Genomic DNA, 22,020 nt, shown 5'->3' on the forward strand with positions numbered 1-22,020 from the left:
GAGCGAAACATGATTGTCCTTATAATTAAAGTATAATTAATAAATGAAAAATCAAAAAATATTTGTGTTTCCTATAGCATTCTCAGTCTATTGTATAATACCTACTTTTTCGAGAAATACATGTATAATATCGAGCAATGCGTCTCGAAGGGTCACACATCAATGCATACAATTAATCTGATATATCGTTTGGATTACTAGCATGTATTTGTATAACCTACATATTAAATAAAGCATAAACATAAAAAAATAAACAATCAATATATCTTTTTGGTAATTCAAACTCGCATTTGTAATGCCATTACCCATTGTTCAAATCATTTCAGGAACTCCTGTTCATGTTCCTGGTTTATATAATTTACTCCCAGTTCTTTGAGTACGTCAATATGATTACTGGAATTGAATATTACCAAATAATTTATATTCTTATAATTTTTTGAAGTAAATTACAATATTAGTTAACAAAAATGATAACTTACTTCAAGTGGCTCTCTATCTCAAGACAATTGTTTAGCACGTACCACTGAGGTTTTTTTTAACTCTCTTCCACACAAATCATAACTACACATTGCACCAAGTGGACATATTTCTTGGGAAAATACAAAAAATCCATTTTGTTGTCTTGCTTGATCAATATCAAAGTTTCTTTCCATCGATCAAAACCTCATATCAACTTTGTGGAAGTATTTGGAATAGAATGTATGCCACTCATTGTCAATATATATTTCTGCAATTAATCATTCTGGACGGGCCTTGTTATCCATTGTGTGTTTCAACTTCCCAAAGAGTTTTTCAATGGAATACATCCATCTATATTAGACTGGTCCTGCAAGTCAAGTCTCACGTGACAAATGAACGGTTAAATGAACCATGATGTCGAAGAATGATAGTGGGTAAATACTCTCCAGCTTACACAATATTATAGCTATTTCTCATTCCATATGATCTAAAACATCTACATTCAACATTCTAGCATATAGGACTTTAAAAAATACATCCAACTCAGTCAAAACCATGCGCACATCTCTCGTCGAGTACCCACAATTATGACTTTTTAATCCAATAATTTTCTAGTTATTTGTTTGCATATACCTTGTTAGATTCGAGGCGTAACCGTACAGTACTTTAATCTTCATTAGCCACTAACAAAATGTAGTCTTTTCATTCCTTGACAATGCATACCACCTGATTGGCATGCAGGCAGGCAAATATTGTGTTGCAAGTGCATTTCCTTTCTTATTCCCTACTGATTTAGATCCTTCCATGAGTTTAATGTATCATTCATTTTGCCTTCAATTGACATCTATGTTCCCAACAACTTGCATATATTTTTTTCAATATGCATAACATCAAGATTATGCTGCAATTTTAACGTCGACCAGTACAAGAGTTAGAAAAATATACTATTTTTTGTCCCATTCAACTCATTCACAGTTCGTTTTCTCTTATGTTACCTTTTACCAAATTCATTACAACTAATATTTATAAATTGTGCAAGTACATCTTCTCCAAACAAATATGGTGAAGGGTGCCCCCATTCAATAGTGCCATTAAACATTCTAAAATTTTCACGCCATCTATAGTTATAAGGTAAAAATCAACGATAACTCATGAAACATAGTTTCCTCCCATACGTAAGCCATTCAGATTAGGTATATTTGTTACAAGTTAGATATGTCATTTCCCCTTAATACTCCAACTTGACAAGTTTCCATAAGCAAGAAAATAATTTATTATCCATAACATGGCAACAAGCATCTTGAACAACTTGCGTGTTGATGTTAGGACCTCATTCTCCCACAAATCATTCAATTCTGTTATTAATTACTGTAAGTGTACATCTATATCATTTTTCAATACTCTCGAACTTGGCATGAGCAAATTCATTATAAAATATGGATATTTCATATACTTCCATGGTCGTAATTTATACGGCATAAATAAAACTAGCCAAGTACTATGACTAGTACTCATGTTCCCATATAAATTAAATTCATTTGTTGCCAACCCAAGTCGCACATTACAAAGTTCTTCAGCAAACCATAAGTGTTGCAAATCAAATTCTATCAAAACCTGAGAGTGAGCAGGATATGACAAAACACCATCATTCCTGACCCTAGATTATGAGTGCCATGTCATGTATACAACCGTTGCATGTAACATAAATAACCGTTGTAATCTAGGTATCAATGGAAACTGGTCTACAACCTTTCGTAGCACTTTTTTTTTTCAAATGTGCATCTTAACTCATGGCAAATGGGAAACTCATTCAATTGCTTATTCTCTTGCGCCAAAATAATATATAATCTTTCTTACATGTGTGTATTACGTTGTAATCAAACCCGAGTCCTTGTTTCAATTGTTTTGCTTCATAGAAGTTGCAAGGTAAAATATTATCTGATGGAAATGCTTCTTTAAACAGCTCAAGTAACATATTAATAGCCTTAATAGATAGTCAGCACATAGTTATTTTGTGAGGCATTCTAACTGTAAATGACAACTTACTGTGCCTTCTGCATCCTAAATATAACTCATATTGTGAATCATTCCACAAGCGTGCAAAAGTATGATGGCCTGCATCATTTCAATTTGATGTGTCCGTATCATCTTTATCCATAAACATTCCTGCACCAATATCACCCAGCATTTGCTCCATATCCTCATCGTATTCATCACCAACAACCGGCCTCTAGCTGTACATCTCCATCGATGTCTTCTTTTTCATGTGGAGACTCGAATGATGTTAGATATGGTTCAACATGTAAGACCCAATCAATATAACTACAGTCATTACCTTTGACAAACAGACGCTCTCTCACCAAGTCTATCTTATAAGAACACAAATTCTTGCATTGTTGGCGTGGGCATCTAATACACTTGTCACTATCAAATATATAGGATTCAAACTCCATGAATTTCTTAACACCTTCAACATATATATTGTAATCCTCACCCAAGCAATCATTTATTCACATCCAACTCTAATCCATGCCTAATACCCTATTACAAACAGTCGCGTGGGCATAAACAAGAAAGCATGTATCTAACATATTGTGTAATTTCTTCCTTTCACCAAGTAGTTGGTCCTATCTTGTTCGGGATTGTAAGATAATAGTCGCCAACCTATCAACTCTTATTTGTCACATCCAACAAAATTTTGGTAGCATCTCCCTATATGTCTCCAAATATACTCATTTGGTTGTGTGCCTCGATGAGTAACACATTGATGCACCATCGCCAAAACAGTATATCTGGAGAGCAACAAGGGATGAATCTACCAAAATCATAATGTCGGATGCGAGTAGATACAATTATATAGTTTGCGAGAATGATCTTACAATCTCAAACTGTTCACTTTGGACAATTCAAAAGTTATCAATTAACCATTCAATGGGATTGACAACTCTCGAATGGGTCTAAGGTCTATTTCAATGCAACAAACAAGACACGAGAGTAATACATAACAAAAATTCTTGATACAATAATATATCAAACAAAAAATAATCATCTTGTTCAGGTATTATTTTTTTGCTATATGATTTAATTGTGCTACATGATTTTTTTAAAGTTAATCAATTGTGCCATATGATTTTCTTAAATATAATCAATTATACTATATGATTTTCTTAAATCTAATAAATTGTGCTATATGATTTTCTTAAATCTAATCAATTGTGCTATATGATTTTCTTAAATCTAATATATTGTGCTATATTATTCTTGAGAATATTTTAAATTTTACATCATTAGATTTTGTATACGTCTATTTTAAGTTAAGTACTTTGTTAAGTGAGTTGTCAAAACATATTAAGATCCTAAAAGTCTCCTCTCTATTTTCTCTCTAGAGAATAGAGGTGGTGTTGAGAGTTTTGACGCATGAGTTTGATATTTTACAATGGAAGAACTCTAGGAGATGTGGGAGAATTTCCACTTGAATGAGGAAGAAGGTGAGGCTATTGACATTGAGGGGGAGGGGATACCAGAGGTCATACAGAAGGGTGAGCATAGTTTGATAAGTAAGATATGGGCTGATATAGTTGAAACTACTATCACTAAGGTTTGGAGGCTTAGTAAACCCGCTACGTTTATAGAAATGAGGAGGAACATATTTATTATCACTTTTGCTACCCATGCAGATAAGAATCAGGTGGAGAATGGTAGGCCATGGTGTTTTGATGGTAACATGTATGTGATGAATGCGTTTGATGGGTATACCCCATTGAGTAAGATGTCCTTTGATATGGCAACCTTGTGGATCCAGTTCCATAATCTGCCTCTAGTAGGGATGTCAAAGGAGTTTGGTCTGAGGCTGGGAAATTCTTTAGGGGTGGTGGAGGAAGTGAAGGTGGATGCAGATGATGTGTGGTGGGGTATGTTCCTACGAGTAAAAATATTATTGGACTTGAAAAAGCAGCTGGCCAAGGGATGCACTGTTAAGTTGGAAAGGGTGGAAACCTGGGTTCCAATTACATATGAAAAGATGCAGCATTTCTGTCTACATTGTGGAAGAACTATTCATGATGGAGTAGAGTGTAAAAAATCTGCTTCTAAGGAGGATCAAAATAACTAGTTTGGAAGTTGGCTTCATGCAAATGTAGGAGGCCATTGCTTTCATGTTTATTCTCAGTCAGGGAATAGCTCGACAGTGAAGAGCAACCCATTGGAGATGGGGAAGCAAGTGGTGGAGGAGGGTAGAGATAAGGTTGCTTTTAATTCAGATTGTAATGGTGCTGATTTTTTGGAGAACTCAGTTATAGGTAGTGGAATATTAGGCAATGTTGAAGGAGTAGATCAGGTGGATGTTCTTTTGAATTCAAATGAGGTTAGGGAGGCGATTGAAGAAGTATAGGAGAGACTTGATTATGGTATGTCTGTTACTCAAATTTCAGAGGGTGGTGGGCTCAACGGAAATGTGAATGTTGTAAATGTAGAAAAAGTTTTGGTGGGCCTGGTGAATGAGAAGTTTTCTCAAGCCCAAGTTAATACTGAAAGTGCGGCCCATCAACTTTCTGTGTTGCCACATAGAAGGTCCTTTTGAAATACTTGGAAAAACGTGCTTGTAATCCAAGTAAGAGTTCTATTACTCAGTTTGTGAGCTTATGCAAAAAAACATCCCTTAGAAGGCGGTAGTAGTGTTATTCTACTTCATGAAGGAAGCAAGAGGACTAAGTTGACAGAGGTGGCCAAAGGAGATACAGGAAATGTTTTAGGGAGTATGAGTCAAGACATTGATCATGCTAATGTGATATCGGTAGAGGCTATTGAACAGCCTTGTCAAACCCAACAATTCTTATTAGTTGGATCTCCCATCGGCTTGGGAACCCATTGAGAGTTCAAGCTCTCTCTGATTTAGTCAAAGAGGAAGGTCCCAAGGTCTTGTTTTTACAAGAGACCACATTACATGAAAACGTTATAGAGAAACTTAAGTATAGGTTGGGGTATGAGAACTCTTTGGTAGTAAGCAATGAGGGGAGTAGTAGAGGAATTGCTCTTTTGTGGAGGAATGATGTTAATATGGTTATTATGAATTTTTCAAGAAGTCACATTCATGCCTCTATTCATGATTCTATTGTTGCCTGTGAACCTTGGTACTTTACTGGGGTGTATGGTCAACCTGATCAATGTGAAGTAACTGATGAATGTGAGCTACTAAACTTGGGTTTTCAGGGCAATTCATTCACTTGGTGTAATAAAAGGGAACCTGATCAATGTATAATAAGAGACTGGATAGATGTTTGGTTAATCTAAAGTGGAAGGCTTTGTATATTATGGCTAGTGTAAGTCATGGTAGTGTGGCGTATTCTGATCATGTGCCAATTAAGTTGCAGTTGCAGTTTCATAGATATTAGAGGAGAGGGAAGAGGCTATTTCATTTTTAGGAAATGTGGGTCAAGGATAAGAATTGTAAAACAGTGATTGAGAATCTTGGGTGGGTAGTTCTGGGGAGAGAACAATGGAGGGGCTGATGAGATGGATCAAAAGTTGTGGTGAAAAGTTAGAAAGATGGAATAAAAACAATTTTGGCCATGTTCAAAAAAATCTAAGAAAGGCTAAGCTGCATCTAAAAATGCTTGAAGATTCAGATCTTAGGGATCATAGGTGAGAGGAATTAAAAAGGGCTAGATCTAAGGTTCAGAAATGGTTGGAAAGGAGGGAAATCATGTGGAGACAAAGGTCAAGGGCTTTATAGTTGATTGAGGGTGATAGAAATACCATTTTTTCCATCATAAGGCTACATAGAGAAAAGCTAAGAACATGATTAAGGTTATAAGGGATGCTACTGGAAGTTGGCAAGTGGATGTGGCAAGAGATGAAGTGACTCTCAACTATTTTCATACTCTATTTACAGCTTCTACTAAGAGGGGTTGTTTGCAATTTTTAGACAATCTGGTTGGTAGAGTTACTAATGAGATGAAGCAAAAGCTCCAGATGGATTTTGTTACAGCAGAAGTTGATGCAACTTTGAAAGAAATGAATCCTACAAAGTCTCTTGGATCAAATGGTATGGCTCCTTTATTCTATCAAAAATATTGGTCTATTGTTGGAAGGGATGTTACTCATGCTATTTTACATGCTCTGAACACTGGCAGTTTTCCTTCTCAGTTACATCACACTTTTGTTACTTTGATTCCTAAGAAGAAAAATGTTTAGTTGGCATTTAATTTTAGGCCTATCAGCCTTTATAATGTCATGTATAAGTTGGTATCAAAGGTGCTAGCAAACAAGCTAAAGGGTGTTCTTCCTAATCTGATTTCTTCTACATAGTGTGCATTTGTACCTAGAAGGTTAATAACTGATAATATGTTTATTGCTTATGAATTAATGCATTTTATTCGAAGAAAGAGGCAAGGAAGAAAGGGATTTATGTCTCTTAAGTTTGATATGAGTAAGGCTTACAATCGAATAAAGTGGGACTTTCTTAAAGCAGTTTGAGTAAAATGGGGTTTGGAGCTAAGTGGATTGGTTGTTAATGGATTGTGTGAAATCTATCTCATTTTCTATTCTAGTGAATGGGGCAATCTATCCTTCTAGAGGTTTAAGGCAAGGGGATCCCATTTCTCCTTAACTTTTCCTTCTATGTACTGAGGGACCTATTTCTCTTCTTCAGAATGCTGATATGAAAGATGTAGTGGAGGGGATTCATGTGTGTAGGGGTGCACCAAAAGTTAACCATCTTATGTTTGCAGATGATAGTATCTTGTTTTGCAAGGCCACTTTACAAACCAATATGAATATTCTTCATCTGCTGGAGGTAAATGAAAAAGCTTCTGGACATATGGTGAACAGGGATAAGACTTCCATGGTATTTAGCAAAAATGTCTCTCCTAGTCAACAAGCAGAGATCATGCAATTTTGGGGAGTCCAGCAGCACTAAAATTATGATAAATATTTGGAACTCCCTCCCATGGTGGGTTGAGGGAAATATCAAGCTTTTTCTGTGCTAAAGAATAAGGTGTGGCAAAAACTACAAGAGTGGAAGAAGAAACTTCTATCACAAGGGGGTAGAGAGGTGCTTATCAAAGCTATAGCTCTCTCTATTCCCACTTACACAACTTGTTGTTTCAAACTTCAGTTCTTTGTGTACTGAGTTGGAGAGCTTAATAGAAAAATTTTGGAGGGGCCAAAGAAAGAGGAAAATAAGATAAGGTGGGTTAGTTGGAGGAAATTGTGTGTTTCAAAGGCTCATGTGGGTATGGGATTTAAGGATTTGAGGACCTTTAATATGGCACTCTTAGCAAAGTAGGGATGGCTAATTCTTAAGGTAGAAGACTCTTTGCTTCACAAGATTTACAAAGCAAGGTATTTCCCTTCTACCATTTTCAGAGAGGCTAAGCTAGGAGCAACACCTTCTTATGTGTGGAGGGGTATATGGGAAGCTAAGAGCTTATTACTACAAGGGCGCAGATGGAGGGTAAAATATGGAAAGGCTATTAACATTTAGTTTGACTATTGGTTGCCTAATTATAAACTAGTCCCAGTTTAGATTCAATTACTCAAACTCAGCTGAATTGGAAAGTATCTGACATGATAGATGGCCATACAAAAAGGTAGGATATGGTGAAGATGCAAATATTCTTACTTCCAAGGGAAGCTTTTGAGGTTCTTAATATGATGCTAGCTTATGATAATAGACCAGATAGTATTGTTTAGGAACATGAGAAGAGTGGACAGTTTTGTGTTAAGAATGCCTATAGATTATTTATGTCCATTGGTGATGAGAGGCAGCCTAGAGAAGTGTCATATAGAGAGGAGCATAGAAGAATGTGGAGTAAAATATGGAAGCTGCAGGTTCACAATAGAGTAAAAACTTTTGCTTAGAGGGTATGCAAGAGTAGTTTACCATCTTTGAAAATTTCCCAACCTAAGAAGGTGGTGACAGAGGCAATGTGTAGATGGTGTAAGATGGAGGACGAGGATTTAAATCACCCTCTGCTCTATTGTCCAAGCTTCAAAGAGGATTTAACATCTCTGACTTATGTACAGACATTGATGTCATATCTATGACTCAGGTCATGATCAGTACTCGACTAACATAGCTAGAGACACACCTAGCTGTAGTCGAAGATGTCGTTAAAGAGTTAAGTCAGTTGAGACACGCCCATCTCTATATCTTTCTACTTTTCTTTATAGGCAATATTTTGTATTTGTAAAATTAATTTAATTATGAATGATCTTTTTTTTTTCCTAAATTAATTGTTGATTTCTATTATATATTCTTTAATTGAAATTTTTTATAAAATTAATTTCGCCATTCGAACGGAATATATACAATTCAAACGTTTCTCCATTCTCGCCATATATATTTCTACAATAAATTATTGTTCAAACTTTGTATTTTATGTTCGAACATTGTTGATTAACGATAAGTCAATTTCCCTCAAAATTTAGTGACTTAGCCGACCAATTTTCTATACGATCATATATAATATCTGTTTGTACATTGATTAATGTTAACGTTTGAACATTGTTTTATGTTGTTCAAACACTAAGTCAATGTCTTGCTAAATTTTGTAACTTAACGCATCAATTGTCGTTCAACCATATATAACATCCGTTTGCATATTTATTTTATTTTGTTCGAACATTTTATTTTGTTATGTTCGAATGGTTATTTTATTAGGGACGAAATGTTTCATCCCTACCATTCGAACACACCTTCCATCATTTTTCTTTTTGGAATGAAATTTGAATTTCGTCCCTACATCTCATTTTCCGAGATGATTTTCATTTCGTCCCAAAAACAAATCATCCCAAAAATGAATTTTTGTTGTAGTGTCTTGTAATATGTAGGTTGTAAAGAATATGCATATGTGGACCCAACTATGTTTTAAAGAAAATGTGCAAGGTTTGTACAAGTTAGGACCGCATTTAGCATTATTTCTAATTAATATATTATATTTGAAAAATTTTTTGTTTTGGTTGGTCTCAAATTTTGATTCTTATGATGAACTTATAAATTATGGACCCTATACTTATTTAATGACTCAACGTATGTAGCATATTAAAGAGTATGTAACGCCATATTATAGAAACAAACTAAAAAAATAATTATTTAAATCTCATGCAAGAACAACTAGATTTATTACACTGTAATAGAAGTTTAAGAAGATAGAAATAGGAAAATGTTTTCTTATTCCACATGTAGATCAAGGTATTCTTCAATGGTTGGTAGAAGCCAAGCTGTTTCCAACGTTAATGACAAATCGGTATTATATCTTACATCACCATTAGCAAGAGGCTCCACTACCTTGTTAAGGTAGCCTATTGGAATAACCTCAATGCCTACTATGATGTTATGATTTGCAGCAAAATCTATCATCTCTTGTGTGTCCTTCAATCCTTTAGTGGCACTCCCCGCAACCATTTTTCTTCCTATTAAAGCAAGTCTTATTATCTCTATAGCTATATATAAACAAGATGGAATTTCAAGTTATAACAAAGGGAAAAGTTAGTGGCTGACTTAAAAGGAAATTACCCATAAGAAGAGGAAGACTGGTAGCTCAAGCAGCTTCTCTTATGCACCCAATATAAGAAACTTTCCATGAGACTTTAATAGACCAATTAAGGGTAGAATGGAATGCACAGCAAATACGGTATCTAGTATACCATCAAACGTACTCTGGGCAGCCTATACAATTTTAATATTTTTAACAATTGCACTCTAATATTATTAGACTTTCAAGAGGAGAACTAGAGAAAAATGTTGTTAGCTAACACTCACATGCATTTGTTCATGGTCATGACTATGTAAGAATTGAGTCAGCACCAAGATGCTCTGAAGCTTCATCCTTCTTATTGGTGGAGGTTCTAATTACAGTCACTTTTGCTCCAAAAGCCCTGGCAAATTTAACACCCACATAACCAAGTCCATCTAGTCCAACAATCCCAATGTGTTTACCTAGCTCTGCTAACCCATAATATCTCATATGACTGTAAAGTGTTATACCAGCACAAAGAAGGAGAGCACTAGCATTGAGTGGTAAGAGAAAGTCTGAAGAAGGGTCTAGCTTTTTCAATGTTACCAGAGCCGAGAAGATGATTTTATATATATAGTTTACACAGAATTAATCAGGCAAGTAATGGCCAAATATTTACAAAAGGAAATAAATAATATCTACAACTAAAAAGGAAAAAAATAAAGTGAAATCAGTTGTACTATATATACTGTCTAGGATAGCTACTAGGAATTCACTGCAAGATATGCGTGCCTTGATCTGATTTTACTTGATTTAAGGGAGCTTGACTTAAGTTAACAGCCCCCCGCAAGTGAATAGGGGGCTCATAAACCATGAGCTTGTCTCACAAAAAATAGAAATTAGTGGAGGAAAGTCCCTTGGTAAAGAGGTCTGCCAACTGGTCAACAGTGGAAATAAAACGAAGAGCAACATCCTTGTTGTGGACTTTCTTCCGAATGAAATGAATATTAACTTCAACATGCTTCATACGGGTGTGGAAAACTAGATTAGAGGCTAAAGAAATAGCTCCAAGATTATCGCAATGAATAATAGGAGGAAAAACTAAGGAAATGGACAGGTTTTTGAGAACCATCCGAATCCACTAAACTTCAAGGACAGTTATGCCAAGAGCACAGTACTCAGCTTCCGTGCTTTACTAGAAAACAATGGATTGATTTTTGGCACACAAGGAGACCAAACAAGGACCCAGAAAAACACGATAACCCATAGTAGATCAGTGATCATCCAAATCACTTGCCCAATCCGAATCACTAAAGCCTATAAGTGAAGAGAACCCCGAGTATAATATAATCCATGATCGATAGTGCCCTTTAAATACCGTAAGACATGCTTGGCAGAGGACCAATGTGCAGTGGTTGTGGAATGGAGATGCTAGCATAATTGATTGACCAAGCATGAAATCTCAGGCTGAGTCAGAGTGCAGTATTGAAGAGCCCCTACAATTTGTTGATATTTGGTGATATTAAGGAGAGGTTCACCAGAATGAGAGGAAAGTTTGCTGCCTGCAACACAAGGGGAGGCATAGAGCTTGGCTATTTTAGCATGACGAAACACATCAATGATGTATTTGCTTTGACGAAGATAAAGACCATGAGCATCTCGAACTACTTGAATGCCAATAAAAAATGCAAGGGGACCGAGATTCTTCAAGGCAAACTCTGTTTGAAGCATAGTAATTAAACAAGAAATGAAAGCATCACTAGAACCTGTGATTAGTATATCATCAACATATATTGAAATGTAAATGATAATACCACCTTGGTGAAAAGTGAAAAGAGAGTGATCCACATGAGAACCAACAAAACCAAGATCAACAAGAGACTGAGAAAGCCGTTTAAATCATGCTATCGGAGTTTGTTTAAGGCCATAGAGAGCCTTATTGAGTTTGCACACATAATCAGGAAAGTGGGGATCAACATAGTCATGTGGTTGTTCAATATACACCTTCTCATCAATAGTCCCATGTAAGAATGCATTGGAAAAATCCAATTGATGAATGTTCCAACCAAAATCAACAGCAATGGCCAATACAAGCTGGACAGTGGTAGGTTTGATAATTGGGCTAAAAGTCTCCAAGAAATCAATGCCGGGAACTTGTTCAAAACCCTTAGCAACCGATCAGCCTTGTGACGATCAAGAGACCCATCCTCATTTTGTTTAGTTTTACACACCCATTTAGTATCAATAATATTTTGGTCAGTGGGACATGGACAAAGAGTCCAAGTATTATTTTTCACCAACGCAACGTATTCTTGGTCCATGGCATTTCTCCACTCATCAGAAGTTATGGCTTGAGAAAAGGTTTTGGGGTCAGGTAAGGAAATGGTTGTATTAAGAGCAAGAAGTAGATGTTTTGTTGAATAAAAGGAAGTGTAATCAGGGAAAGATTTGGGGCATAGACAGCCGGTTTGGGAACAAGTGGTCATGCATGCAGGGGGAGGAATGTCAGGTGTGGAAAGTGTGGAAGGATAGGGAATCTTGAGATTGAGGGAAGAGTTTGATTGAGGGGAGATTGTATCCGAAGATGGAAGGATGGAAGAGGATGTTTCAGTGAGGGGAGATAGATTTTTGGTGGATTGATTTTTAGTGGAGGGATTTATGGTTGGGTGAGGGGTAGGTGAGTTAATTTTGGGTAAGGTACGATGGATTGATTTTACGTGAAGGGAGGTATGTGCAAGTGATTTATTGGTGAGTGAGGTACAGGTAAGTGAGGGGTAGGTGAGTTATTTATTTGTGAGTGATTTATGAGTGAGGGATTTTCGATGAGATGTTGGCTTGAAAAAGGAAGGTGCAATTGAGAGATGGAGGAACGGATTACTATGATTGGAGACAGGATTGTGCCAGCCGAATGTGAGGATGGTAGACGCAGAGTTTGACTTGTGGGAAAATAAAGAGGATCACGTTGGGATGAGCTAGAGGGTTGAGAGACGTCCATCTTTCTCTGTGTAGGAAATAAATGCTCATCAAATACCACATGTCGTGACAAATAAACTCTTTTTGATATTGGATCAAGACAACGATATCCCTTATAGTTGGATGAATAACCTAAAAATATACATTGTTTGCTTCTAAAGGCAAGTTTATTTGCGGCATATGCTCTTAACAAAGGATAACATGCACACCCAAACATCCTAAGTTGGGAATAATCTGGCAGTTTTTTAAACAACTTACTGTAGGTTGACTCAAAATTTAGAGTAGGGGTACGAAGACGGTTGATGAGATGAATAGTAGTGGAGAAAGCATCAACCCAAAAGGAGGAAGGGATATTAGACTGAGCTAGAAGAGAGAGGCCAATCTCCATGATATGTCGATGTTTACGCTCAACAATTCCATTTTGTTGTGATGTATAGGGACAAGTCAACCGATGGTGAATCCCATTTGAATTTAGAAAAGAGAAAAATTGATTGGATGTTAATTCACCACCATTGTTAGGTTGGAATTGTTTAATCTTGCATGAGAACAAATTTTCAACTAAAAGCTTGAATTTAACAAAGCAAGAATAAACATATGATTTATGAGAAATAGGCTACAACCATGTAAATCGAGAGTAGTCGTCCATAAAAATTACATAATAAAGACAACCACCTTGAGATTTAATAGGTGATACGCATACATCGGAATGAATAATTTCCAAAGGTACTAGAGACACTCTATTAGAATCATTGAAAGGAAGTTTTTTTGCTTTTCCTAACTGGCAAGCACAACAAAGATATTCTTGAGAGGCCGACCCTTGAAGAGGAAGCTTGAAGGAATCTATGACACACTTAGTAATTTGAGCTAAAGGATGTCCTAGTTTTAACACCAAAAAGAGCTACTTGTGCACGACACCTTTTTATGGTATTTTTGTTGAGATGCATAGGTTAGAGGCTGTCTCTACTCAAACCCTCCAGCAGGGTGGTTCTTGTTTTGTTGTCCTTAACAAAGAAATAGGAATCCATTATAATGAAAAAACAATCATTATCAACACAAAGTTGGTTTATGGAAAGAAGGTTGGTCATGGCATCGGGACAATGTAAAACATGGTTAAAGAGTAAATTTGTTTGTGGAGTGTTTAGAGAGAAGGAACCTGTGTTTTGGATTATAAGACCATTACCCTTACCCACAGTTACCGTTTTAGTTCCACCATAAGTCTCCTTAAGAGTGAGATTTTCCAAGTCATTCGTGATATGCTAATTGGCTCCACTATCAGGAAACCATGTGTTGTCTTCATGGTGTGCATACTTATGTGCCACCACGGCAGCAAGTTGAGAGGGAGGATGTCTCCCTTGATAGCTGTAATCCATCCTGTGATAGTAGTCTAAGGCATTATGGCTAGATCTTTCGTAGATCTGACAAGGTACACATGCAAGAGAAGAGTAGTTTTCGATGGAAATTGATTCTGATTAGGAGGGAATTTGCTGTTGTTTTTAAACTTCCTTAGACCATTCCTAAATTGATTTCTAAAGGCTGCCACCATAGCAAAATTCTGCTGCTCCATAGTTCTATGATGCCGAGTTTGATTCTCAAGAAGAATCTCATAAGACAGGAGCTCTAATTGAAAATCTTCTAGGCTCATCATATTATCTTGTACAACAAAAGAGCAAGAGACAGTAAAGGGATTAAAGGAAGGATTGAGACCTCCTATAATGTAGTTGATCAAATCCTCTTCACCAACAGGCTGCCCAACAGCAGCCAGTTGATCGGCACTCATCTTGGCAGTGTTCAAGAATTCATTGCAGCTTTGTTCTCCTTGATGCAAGTTTTGTAAAATATGCTTCAAATGGCTAACCCAAGAACGAGCATGATAGATGTATTTGTTTGCCAAAGTATTCCATACTTACGTTGCCGAGTTTAAACCATACACAGATGGTAGGACTTGATTAGCAAGTGTGGAGTTGATTAATCCAAGAACGAACTAGTCCTTGTTCCAGAGAAGGAAGGCAGGATTGATTTCAATTGATGGTTTGCCTTGAGTGTCAAGTGCAAATTTCTCCGGGCACAGATCAAATCCATCCACGAAGCCCAAGAGATCATAACTTCTTAGTGCTGGTAAAAACTAAGAGGTCAAGTTTAAATAATTTCCACCATCCATTTTCACTTATATGAGTTGAGCTATATTTGGTGGTTTGAAAACAACTGGAGTGGTAGTGTTTGAAGAGGCCATTTCCGCAGGATCAAGCGTGAGCAATAATGCTCTAATACCAAGAAAGTTTGAAGAAGGATCTGGCTTTTTCAATGTTACCAGAGCCAAGAAGATGATTTTATATATATAGTGTACACAAAATTAATCAGCCAAGTAATGGCCAAATATTTTCAAAAGGAAAGAAATAATATCTGCAACTAAAAAGGAAAGAAATAAAGTGAAGTCAGCTGTACTATATATACTGTCCAGGATAGTTGCTAGGAATTTACTGCAAGATATGCATGCCTTGATATGATTTTACTTGATTTAAGGGAGCTTGACTTACATTAACAGTATGTATTTAGGGAATCGAAGCATGTATCACTCATTAACTACCATAGTGTCTAAGAAGCCTCCGTATGTAATTGTGCCATTGTAGTAAATGTCACCATAAGTTAATGTGTGCAATTACCTCTATCATTAGTCAATGTGTGCAATTACCTCCAGACCATTTATGCGTATTATGGTCTAATGGGTTTGGATGTTCATGTGCTCTAGGCATGATTTTGTGTTAGTTTTTTATGAGCCCAAGTCTATGAGGAAATTGATTTCTTAGGTGGGATTAGGTTTAATTATTTCTTGAAGTTAGTATGCGATTTTGTTTTGGTGATAAACCAATTTACCAGCAATATGGTTGTTAACATTGTGAAAATGATATGAATCTATTCAATATTCTATTTTGATATGATGTGCCATCTAAAAAACCTTTAGGATGACATTCTGATTTTGTTATGATTTTGTTTCTGGTTCGAATCCGATGGTTCTGGTTCTGTTACATGTTTGTGTAAATGTAATTTATGTTTGGCTAGGATTATATGCGTATGATCTTAGGCATAAATGTAATCTATTTGGATTCTAGTGATCCGATAAGAATAAGTATTTGAATTGGAACTCTTATCACATCTTGTTTGTATTATAAGATAAGAGTGAACAAGAGTCTTAAGTATGTTTAGAGTCTAAGCATCAGTTGAAGAGATAAAGACGCAAGTCGTATTGAAGAAACTGAAGCCGATCTGAACTGGATAGAATCCAGAAGGATAATCCAGTTCGAGGTGTTCGCAAGTTGTTAGAAACATATCTGACTGGGATACTGGATAAACCTGTCAGCTAAGTCCTTCTCCTAGTGAATGACAGCATTACATATCTATAGAGGAGTCGGCTGATGATTTATTCTCAAGACTTGAATTGCACATATTTACATTGATCAAGAGACTGAGGATCTGGGTAGAACTTCAAGGGATCGTGCAAAGGAAAATTCCGATATAAAGGATTTTTTTCGAGAAGCTCAATTTGTGGAATTGAGGGGGAGTATATTCCAAGAGGGAGTTGTTTTATTTGAGATTCAACCACTGGAGGTTTTAGTAGAAAAGGCAACGGTTGGAGAGTGTTAGAGGTTCTGAAGACCTACTATGGTAGAAGACAAACGGATCGCATGTCTTGAGTAAACGCATCTAATTACAAAGGTTTTGTAAACGGTTACTTGTAGTTCTTATAATCAATTAATTGACTTTCCTGAATTTGGTTAGAGGTTCTAAAGACCTACTATGGTAGAAGACAAACGGATCGCATGTCTTGAGTAAACGCATCTAGTTACAAAGGTTTTGTAAACGGTTACTTGTAGTTCTTACAATCAATTAATTGACTTTCCTGAGTTTGGTTGTCCCGTAGGGTTTTATCTTTAAAAAGTTCTTTAGAAAGCTTTCCTTCGTAACTAAATAAGTGTGTTAACGTTATTAAGATACATTGGTTACTAGTCGATGCTAACAACTTGTATTGAGTGTTAACGTGTAGAACCAGTGGTACTTGGGTAATTTCAAGTTGGTACCAACATCTTTGTTCTTAATGCACCCACTTTGGAAACAAAGTGGTTTTTCTACGTAGTCTTTCCTTTGTGCACAATCAATGCTTCGAGAATAAAGAAGGAAAATATTCACAATCTGATAATGCCTAGTTTAGCCACCAGGAATAGCACAATTCTACCATGTGAGTTAAACATGATCTCTAATATGATATGATATAACATGATAAGATAGTGATGTCAAGCCATGTTATGCCAAAGGTTTTTTTAATATGAACATTTTGAAATGTCACTCTGATGTTTTGATAATATGTTTTTGGATTTGCACTCTGAAATTGAAATGTTGTCTTGCATACTGAATTTTGTGAAAAAACTCATGTTTACATACTTGTATATGTTCTGCTTACTGAGTTGTTCATATCTCACTCCTTATCTCCACAATATTTTTCAGAAGATTTAGATAATTCAACATAGAATCAAAAATAGAAAGTATGGGTAAGGATATGTGAGCATAATGAATTTACTACAAAGAAAGTACTTTGAGTGTAACACCCAGCCTTAAAACCAAGCCTTTGTTCTAGAATTTTTATTATATTTTTTTTTATTAATATGTATGGGCAACCCACTTATTTAAGCCTATTTTAAGCCGAGCGGGCCTTTGTTTTTAATTTAATAGTGACCACAAGAAATGTTGCTAAAAAGCCCAAGCCCAAATACTCAACGTCTTAATTACTTGCATGTAAGTTCCATGCACGCGTGTATGCACGGTCATGCCTTCACCTTGCCTTTCCTAGGGTTTCGTCTACTATATATACACATGGATAGCCTCATGTACGTAGAACTCCCCAAGCTACAGGGTTGTCGCACCTTCTACATAATTTTTCATCAAGCACGGCACAACCACCACAACCCTCAGCAAGCACATTCCCACCCCACGTGGCCCTCCTTCTCTCCCTCTAATCCCATGCACAACAGCCCTTCTTTTCTTCAACTGTAAGCCACCACGCACGTCCAGCAGCACCGCCTTGATCCCCTTCCATAACCGGCAGCCACCCAAATACATGGCACAAGCTATAGTTGCACTACTGCCCTCCACGTCCAGGAAGCAATCGACATGCCATCTCAACGTGCACTCAAGCCACTGCCCTACACCACCGCTGCCCTGCCCACGCAAGACCGTCCACCACCCTCGTGCACCGCCATCAACAACATACGACGCCGGACAGCAAGCCCTCCAAGGGACAGCACCATGCATGGTAGTTGCTCCCAAGCCGCCCAGACCTTGTCCGTCGCCAGAACCTTGCAGCGAGAACCACCCGGCACCGAAGCTCCCTCGTGCCCAACCAACCTCACTAACGCCAAACGGAAATCACCGCACTCGGCCCCAACCGATGCACGAAAGTCTCGGTTTCCCTCACCAAAAACAGAGTACTTCTTCGCCATCTGAACACCCACAGACCAACGCCCCACTCAGCCACCATGATCCTTCCACTGTCAAACCTCTTCGAATGCCACCCCCACGTTGCCCAACTACTGCCGCTGGTCCTCTGTGTTGCTGACGGAATGCTCCCTCTAACTCACTCAGTCCCCGTCCTCTTTCTCCACGTAAGCTCTCTCTCTCACTCTCTCTCTCTCTCACTCTCTCAATCATACACACACGGGGTGGTATGTATTTAGGTATTGGGCCGTGCATATAGAAATGGGCCATGACTTGTAGATAAGTTTTATGGGTTATGCCCCATTATGGGCTGTACAGATTTATGGGCCACGGTGGGATACCATGAGTTTACTGTATATATTTTGGGGTCAAGATCATATGTTTGCATGGACAAATATTATAAGACCAATTAATGTAGTAATACGATCACAGGATTTAATCATGTCTTTGTTTGGAGAAGTTATGTGAAAATCAAAATAGTTTGGGGAGAGTCAATATTTTAGGGTTTCGAGAATTTTAGACATTTAGGAAAAAATATAGAATTTTATATCTCGAGTTTTAATTACAAAATATATGTTCAATCGAAAATTTACTCAGGTTAAGTGATTATCTTATAGGTGATGATTGAAATTCCCTAAGCACTATTTTAAGGAAATTCAGAGAAATTAAAGAGTCCAGATAGGTGGAGTTCCTATATTAGATTTTGCAAAAAAAGAAAATGAAATGAGATTGATTTTAAAAAATATGCATGTTTGTTTTTAAAAGAAATGTGAAAACAACCTCTGTTATTTGTTCTACATTACTCATGAACTCTATGAAAGAAAAAGCATTTTTGTTATTACTAGTGTAGAGATGAGCTTATGTTTTATATTCTATTTCTAAGCTATGCAAAAAGAGCGAATATAAATATTTGTGCATGATTATGTGAATATGCTTTGGATCTATTTTGATTATAAAGATGATATGATTCTGTTCAGTTCTTTGTTTTTATAAGACTTGACTTCTGAAAAATCTTTGACATGACTTGCTAATTCTGAATTTTATTCTATTTCCACTTTGTTCAGTTACGGCCCTACCACGGGTAATAATAGTAGCATGCGGCCCAATCACGGGTGATAATAGTATATACAGTTCTACCACGAGTTATAATAGTGGTCTCTGTTTGAGTGCACACCTTGGTGACAAAGTGATTTATGTTGTATTTGGCTATCAGCAAATGCACAACCTTACCAAATGGGCATATGATGATGATATATATGCCAAATGACTTTTGAATAAGAATATTTCTAAACTTTTACTCTAATATTTTTTATAACATGTTCTAATTCTGTATTCTGAAAATAAAAATGTTTTGTTATGCATTCTGAACTTTGTAAATGCTCATGTTTACATACTTAGTATATATTCTCTACCTACCGAGTTTTTGACAACTCACTTCTTATCTCTATAATATTTTTCAGATAATTTAAATATTTTAGTTGAGGATCAATATTACGGAGCATGAGTGAGATGATTTAAGCACAATGGATTAAGCATAGAAAGTTTCTTTAAGTATTGGCAATTTTCGTTAAGTAATTTTGTCATGTTCTGATGACTTCGTATTTTGGGAGGTTGATTATATTGAGGTAGTTGGTTTGAAATAATAACTTTTATATAGCATTGAAAATTTGGAGTCATAAATAGATTGTTAAAATGTGTTTTAAGTTACAGGAAGTAGATCTCTGACCCCTGCAGGACCAAGGCGTTAAATTGGGCATTGGAGAATTTTATTCAATAGATTTGTTTTGCTATGTTGACTTGTTATTTTGGAATGTTGATGTTAATTTTGAGACCTTGTGGTGTTCCTAGTAAATTACTTTGGAGTAATTGGTTTAAAACAATGAGATCTATTTGTAATTGAGAAATTGGAGTTTACATATGCATTGTGAGATATGATTTTAAGTGAAACATAGTAACTCTCCAACCCTTCCTAGATCGAAGCGTTACACTCTTCATCAATGACCTCTCACAATACTTCATCGGAAAGAGACAACAGAATAATACTATGTGCTTTCTCTTCGTTTTCCTTTGTCGGTGTAGAAGATTTATCTAACACATTCTCATCCAAGAACTTTCCCAAGCCTTGTTGTTGTAACAAAGCCTTCATCTAGATGCACCATAGACAGAAACTATTCTGACCATCAAACTTCTCCACTTCAAACTTTTTCATAGGCATCCATCAAGATCTTCAGGAGCTTATCACTCTAATATTAGTTTGTTGGGATAAATTGGTTATCAGAGACTAATTTGAAGTATAATAGTGGAAGCAAACACCATTGGCAGTTCAGCTTGAACAAGACTATATTCACTAGTAGAGTCGGTCTCAAGGAATTAACTTTCACAAAAATGAAGTATAAGAGAGTATCACAAATCACTCCTCAATCTCGAAAGCTCCAATACAACAATGGGCTCTCAAAATCTCACAAAATGAGTTCTCTATCTTTTCTCTCTATTTTGGTTGCAACACTATTCAGAACTGTGCAAAAACGTGTTTATTTAAACTTAATGGTACAAGAACCATAGTTAATGAACATTCGCTCTAGCAAGGTGTCGAGCAAACAATCTGCTTGGCATTCACTTGAGCTGAGTACCAAGTAAGTGTTAAGCGAACAATCTACTTAAAGTTCACTCAAGCGGACTATCAAGCTAATGATGAGCTAACAATCTGTCTAGTGTTCACTGAAACGGAATGTCGAGTGAAATATTGAGCCAAAGTTCACTCGAGCCACAGTCAAGCCAAATCTCTTAACGTTATTTTCAATAGGAAATCAAGTCATCATTCCAACAAATCAAGACAAGATAATTGTTATCAAAGTGTGGTAAGAGTCATATTCATAAATCCTAGTTTTGGACATTTTTGTGAAGTTATCTGAGTGCACAATGAAAGCGTGGTTTTTGGTAGTGCGATGAGTTGAGAGTAAACAATAGTGGTGATTGAATATCAACTGTGACTTGAAATCACTTAGGACTTAAATCTCGTGGCTATAGATTTCAACTTTGAGGATTTCTAAGAATGGGAGCTTTTTATGGATTCCGAGGTAAAAGATAGCGAAAGTAGAAAGCATGGGCATGTGGTATTGAGGAAATAGAGCTGATATAGGTATGAGATTAGGTGAGATGTACAATAAAGGTAAGCGTTGAATATCTTTATGAATCGAGTGTGAAATTAAAGGCCACGAACTTTGGAGAGTTTTGTTTTGATATTTGTATCAGGTTAATATATTATGTGGAGAGTTCTATTTACTATTTCTATATGTAGTCAAGCTAAGGATTTGGGTGGAATTATTATTAGGTTTTTAATTTCATTGTTGAGATTTATATTCCTAGATGTGAACTGGACTTAGAGAGCATGACAACCAATACTATGTGCACGAATGAGGATTAAAATAAGTGTAGAATGGATGTGACAAATAAGTGTTTAGGCCTTGCTTGAGGTACTAGCAAATTCCAAGAATGGAATTTCTGTAAGAGGGGGATATTGTAACACCTAGGCCCACGGATCTCTTTTCTTTCTTTTCTCTCTTATTTTCTTTTCCCTTCTTCATTCTCTCCCTCACTCCCTAACAGTTTTTCCCTCCCTCTTCAGTTTTCTCTCCTTCGATACTTC

The 22,020-nt window shown here is 36.5% G+C and overlaps 1 pseudogene; it reads right to left on the reverse strand.

The window, feature by feature from the left end:
* The window catches only part of LOC122274593, a 49,981-nt pseudogene extending 31,602 nt beyond the window's left edge, over positions 1 to 18,379 (reverse strand).
* Positions 18,380 to 22,020: the final 3,641 nt, after the last annotated feature.

This window comes from Carya illinoinensis, chromosome 8, assembly GCF_018687715.1.
Source record: "Carya illinoinensis cultivar Pawnee chromosome 8, C.illinoinensisPawnee_v1, whole genome shotgun sequence".
NCBI classification, from domain to species: domain Eukaryota; kingdom Viridiplantae; phylum Streptophyta; class Magnoliopsida; order Fagales; family Juglandaceae; genus Carya; species Carya illinoinensis.